Genomic DNA, 6,000 nt, shown 5'->3' with positions numbered 1-6,000 from the left:
TCGCAGGGACCACCCCACTAGTATCCGTCATGGTGGATTCGCCGCACTGGTCCTAGACCCAATCATCGACGGATTTCACCTCACTCGAGTCCTTATGGACGGCGGCAGTAGCCTGAACCTGCTTTATCAGGACACAGTGTGCAAAATGGGTATAAACCCCTCAAGGATCAAACCCACAAAAACGACCTTTAAGGGCGTCATTCCAGGTGTAGAGGCCCATTGCACAGGCTCAGTTACACTGGAAGTGGTCTTCGGATCCCCGGATAATTTCCGAAGCGAAGAGTTAATCTTCGATATAGTCCCGTTCCGCAGTGATTATCACGTGCTGCTCGGGCGAACCGCATTCGCTAGATTCAATGCGGTACCGCATTATGCATACCTCAAGCTCAAGATGCCAGGACCTCGCGGGGTTATTACAGTCAATGGAAACACAGAGCGCTCTCTCCGAACAGAGGAGCACACCGCGGCCCTCGCAGCAGAAGCGCAAAGCAGCCTCTCAAGGCAATCAACTAGTTTGACGCTTCAAAGCCCGGACACCTTCAAGTGCGCTCGGGGCAATCGGCAAATAGACCGCCTGGCGCGATCTGAGCTCGCGTAGCAATACAGCGGCCACCCCAATCCCAGCCCAACGATGATATTCGTGCCGCGCGTACATAATTACGCATTAAAAATACCACGGGCACAGGTGGGGAGGGGGGCACAACTGCGGCACGCCCCAAAACGCGGCCTAAACCGCACTAGGGGCTTCCCGTTTGGTTATTTTTCTTTTTCTTTCAGGACCTTAATCTCTGGAAACACTGTCCGGCAGCACTATTGTCGAACACATGAGGCAGCAACCAAGGAGGCAGACATCTACGTTATACCACGGAATTCCCAGGTTGATTACAGTAACGAGTGAAATATTCAATTTAATATCATTCCTCAGCTTGCCCTTGGAAGGGACATAGTCCTACTCTTTGCTTATCGCACTATCTGTATCACTCTGCTTTAACGCAATTTTTTAATAAACAATGCATGACATTACGACTATTATTGCATTTTTGTTATATATATATATCTATGTGTTCATTAATGACGCCTTGCAACCGTACACTCTGGTACGACCAATACACCAGGGGCTTACGTATCCCACAATGCGGTGTGAAAAGTCTGAACACTTTCACAAGTGCGGCACCTTGAACTTATAGCATTATATGCATCAGCTCCGAATCATGTCTTTGGTCAAATGTTGGGTTTGCCCGGCTCCTATGTTTTGGTACCTTACGTTCCGCTCTATCGGCTAAGGTAGCGCTAGGAGAACTACTGCGATTGTGCCCCGGTTCTGCCGAGCTTAGCACCTCAGTAGAGAAAGCTAAAACTAACTGTCATGATAAGGCGAGAGACTGGTCGCTGTTCGGCGAGGTTTTTCGAGTCCCTAAAGACTTATGCCGCTTAGGGCAAGGGGCCGGCCCTGTCCGGCTTACAGGCGTGTATCGCGCCCCGAAGTCGGCCTTCCGAATATCAGGGGCTTCGCCGAAATTTAAAATTATAGAATTCTATGGCTAAGTGAGAGTGATAAAGTATTATTAGTCCGGTTGCCTTGTTCGTTGTGCTGAGCACCTCCCTCGAAGGACCCAAATATGGGAACAAGAGTGCTTAGGTTTATCCCGAACACCCCAACACTCGTGGCATGGGGGCAGAAGCCGAGGACTAGCCATCTCTCAGATTGGATAAACGGCCAAACAGAAGGTAATATTTTAAATTCAAACAAGCGTTGCATAGCGCATATGAAACAAGTTTTCATAAATACAGGATAAAACGAGCAAGTCTCATTCAAATATTACATCTTTTGAACACTCATCCGCGATAAGACGGGAACCCGGCAGAACACCCTCGTAGTACATCTCGGGGTGGCGGTCCTCCTTGCCCTTCGGTGGCCCCTCCTTGATCAGCTTCACGGCGTCTAGCTTGACCCACTGCAATTTCACACGGGCGAAAGCCCGGCGTGCACCTTCAATGCAGACAGATCGCTTGACGACCTCCAGCCGTGGGCAGGCATCCACAAGCCGCCTCACCGGGCCGAAGAAGCTGTTCGGAAGGGCGTCGCCAGGCCACAGCCAGACTATAAAGCTCTTCATGGCCTGATCGGCCGCCTTATGTAGCTCGACCATCTGCTTCAGCTGATCGCTCATTGGCACCGGATGTTTGGCCTCAGCATACTGAGACCAGAACAGCTTCTCCGTCGAGCTTCTGTCCTCGGCTTGGTAAAATTGTGCGGCATCAGACACACTGCGGGGCAAATCTGTGAATGCTCCTGAAGAGCTCCGGATCCGGGTAAGTAATCGGTAATTTACTTTTACATGCTTGCTTTGCATATAGAAAGCCTTACCCGCCGCTATCTTCTTCATCGCGTCGATCTCTTGGAGGGCCTTTTGGGCTTCGGCCTTGGCACTTTTTACACTATCGAGGGCCGCGGCAAGCTCAGACTCCCGCGTCTTGGAGTCAAGCTCCAACGCCTCATGCTTCGCCACAAGAGCCTGGAGCTCTTGCTGCACCTCGCCCACCCAAGCCTCGTGCTTCTCTTGCTCGGTGCGCTCCTTGGCCGCTGTATCTTCGTCCTTGGTTAGCGCTTGCTTCAGGGTCGCCACCTCGGTCGTGGCCCCTGGCAAACATACGATGATCCTGTCATTTTGCAATCACATCCTCTTTTATATGTACATAAGACAAGGTATTACTTACCCCTGTTCTCCTCGAGCTGCCTCTTGGCAAGGCCGAGCTCTTTCCTGGACCCCTCGAGGTCCTGCTTTAATACGGCGACCTCCGCAGTTAGTGCGGCGGACGCCAGCAGCGAAGCCTGCACATGCATGTTGACATGCTTATATTAGACTCCTGCAATATTATTTGATCCTCTGTTCGGCTTTTCTTTGTGAACACCAAACAAAGCATCAGGGGCTACTGTCTATGCGGTAATATTTCTACTACATTTTAAAACACTTACCTCAAAGCCTGTTAGAAGGTTGGCACAGGCTTCAGTCAATCCGCTCTTGGCGGATTGAACCTTCTGGATCACCGCACTCATGATAGTGCGGTGCTCCTCGTCGATGGAAGCGCTGTGAAGTGCTTCCAGCAGATTGTCCGGCGCCTCTGGATGGACAGAGGTCACCGACACAGGCGTCTTGCCCCTCTTAGAAGGAGGCCGCCTGCCCGAGCCTAGAACCGCTGGAGGTTCCGGCATGGTGTTCGGCTGAGGGCCGAACTCAGAGCTCTCGGGGGCCCCGTCCCCTCGGCTCCCGGAGTCTGGAAGGTCGCCTGGTGGCGCCTCCGGGACTGTCTCCCCTCGATCCGGTGCCTCTTGAGACAACACCCCGGCGTCGTCGGCAGGATGGGGGGAGGTGGCGGTCGGGACTGGATCTCTATCCATGTCCGACAAGCCCAAGGAGCCGTCCGATGATACATCGATACTGGCTCGTGGCGGCCTGCATAATTGCATTCGGCGTTAGGGAAAATAGTGCGACAAAGGAATCCTATGAGTTACTCTGGTATCCGAATACTTACGATCTCCCCGGGGGCTTGACCCTGGGCAACCACTCGTCTTCGCCTTCGTCGGCGGCGGTGGAACCGTCCGGAAGGAGAGTCCTTCCCTTCTTGGACCCTCTGGCCTCCCCGGTTGGGGCGGCCTTCCTTTTCTTGTCTCCCCCAGTCGGTGGGGGAGCATCTTCTTCTTTGTCTTCCTCGTCTTCGGGGGAAGAGTGCGCCGCAGAATCATCGGACGGTGAGTCCGACGACGTCTGGCGTCGGGAACTCTTATGGGTTCCCTTGGCCTTCTTGGTCTTCTCCGGCACCGTATAAGGGGCTGGAGTCAACATCTTCGCCAAAAGAGCGTCCGCGGGGCCTTCGGGCAAAGGAGTTGGACAGTCGATCTGTCCGGCCATCTTCTGCCAGTCCTATCAAAGGTACGGGAGTTTAGATCCCTGTAGAGTCAATCTATATAAAAAAATAAGTATCCTGTGAAAGGTAAAGCAGCTTGCCGCATTGGCTTGGCGCTTCGCGCTGAATCCGCGATCCTCAGTAATAGGGGGGGGGGACCTCGGCGCTTTTGAACAGCACCCTCTAGGCGTCTTCATGAGTCGTGTTGAAGAGCCTGTTCAGAGTTCGGTGCTGCGCCGGATTGAACTCCCACAAGTTGAACTCCCATTGTTGGCACGGGAGTATCCGGCGGATGAGCATAACTTGAACTATGTTGACAAGCTTGAGCTTCTTGTCCACCATGTTTTGAACACATGTTTGGAGTGCGGACAGCTCTTTCGAACTACCCCAGGACATGCCCTTCTCTTTCCAGGAGGTGAGCCGCGTGGGATGCCAGATCGGAACTCAGGGGCCGCTGCCCATGCAGGGTCGTGCGTCTCGGTGATATAAAACCATCCCGAGTGCCACCCCTTTATGGTTTCCACAAAGGAGCCCTCGAGCCATGTTACGTTGGGCATCTTGCCCACCATGGCGCCTCCGCACTCCGCCTGGCGGCTGCCCACCACCTTCGGCTTGACATTGAAGGTCTTCAGCCATAAGCCGAAGTGGGGTTTGATGCGGAGGAAGGCCTCGCACACGACGATAAACGCCGAGATGTTGAGGATGAAGTTCGGGGCCAGATCATGGAAATCCAGGCCGTAACAAAACATGAGCCCCCGGACGAAGGGATGGAAAGTGAATCCCAGTCCACGGAGGAAATGGGTGAGGAATACTACCCTCTCATGGGGCCTGGTGGTGGGGATGAGCTGTCCCTCATCTGGAGCCGGTGCGCGATGTCGTCGGGCAGGTATCCGGCTCTCCTCAGTTTCTTGATGTCTCCCTCCGTGACGGAGGAGACCATCCACCTACCTCCCACTCCGGACATGATTGGAGAAGGTCGAGGTGGGAAGTGCGGACTTTGGGGCTAGGGCTCGAGTGTGCGGAAACGGATGGGTAAGGGAGGAAGAAGGCGTGGACAGAAAGGTGAATCCTTATCCCTTTATATGGGCAGATGAAACTGAGCGTCCCCACTTGCCTGGTAATACTCGCTTATCCCCCAAGCACCGCAATTGATGGCGCGGTTGGGTTACCCACGCCCGTATTGATGAGAATCCCGTAATAAGGGGACACGATCTCTGCTTTGACAAGACGTGTCGCAAAACTGCCTCGCGTTATGTGCGGGGCTGGTTAAAAGAAATGGTTCGAATAATCACCGAGCCATGACGTAACGTCATGCTGCCAAAACAAGCCAGCAAATTAGATCTGCGAAAATATTATTCTCTCTACGGTGGAATGTGGAACTTATTTTGCAGGGTCGGACACTATCCTCATATTCAAATTCTTCTGTGATGTATTCGGAGAAGGAACCCGCCTTGCAATGCCGAAGACACTACCGCGCGCCGGACTCATCGTCATTGAAGCCTGGTTCAGGGGCTACTGAGGGAGTCCTGGATTAGGGGGTCTCCGGACAGCCAGACTATCTCCATTGGCCGGACTGTTAGACTATGAAGATACAAGATTGAAGACTTCGTCTCGTGTCCGGATGGGACTCTACTTGGTGTGGAAGTCAAGCTAGGCAATACGTATATGGATATCTCCTCCTTTGTAACCGACCTTGTGTAACCCTAACCCTCTCCGGTGTCTATATAAACCGAAGGATTTTAGTCCGTAGGACAACAATCACAACATACAATCATACCATAGGCTAGCTTCTAGGGTTTAGCCTCTCTGATCTCGTGGTAGATCTACTCTTGTACTACCCATACATCAATATTAATCAAGCAGGACATAGGGTTTTACCTCCATCAGAGGGCCCGAACCTGGGTAAAACTTCATGTCCCCTGCCTCCTGTTACCATCCGGCCTAGACGCACAGTTCGGGACCCCCTACCCGAGATCCGCCGGTTTTGACACCGACAGTTAGGGTTACACAAGGTCGGTTACAAAGGAGGAGATATCCATATCCATACTACCTAGCTTGCCTTCCACGCCAAGTAGAGTCCCATCCGGACACGAG

The sequence above is a fragment of the Triticum urartu genome, chromosome 6A, assembly GCF_056163025.1.
Source record: "Triticum urartu cultivar PI428250 chromosome 6A, HENAU_Tu73, whole genome shotgun sequence".
Taxonomy (NCBI): domain Eukaryota; kingdom Viridiplantae; phylum Streptophyta; class Magnoliopsida; order Poales; family Poaceae; genus Triticum; species Triticum urartu.
The sequence above is the reverse complement of the archived record's forward strand: the minus strand, read 5'-3'. Positions refer to the sequence as shown.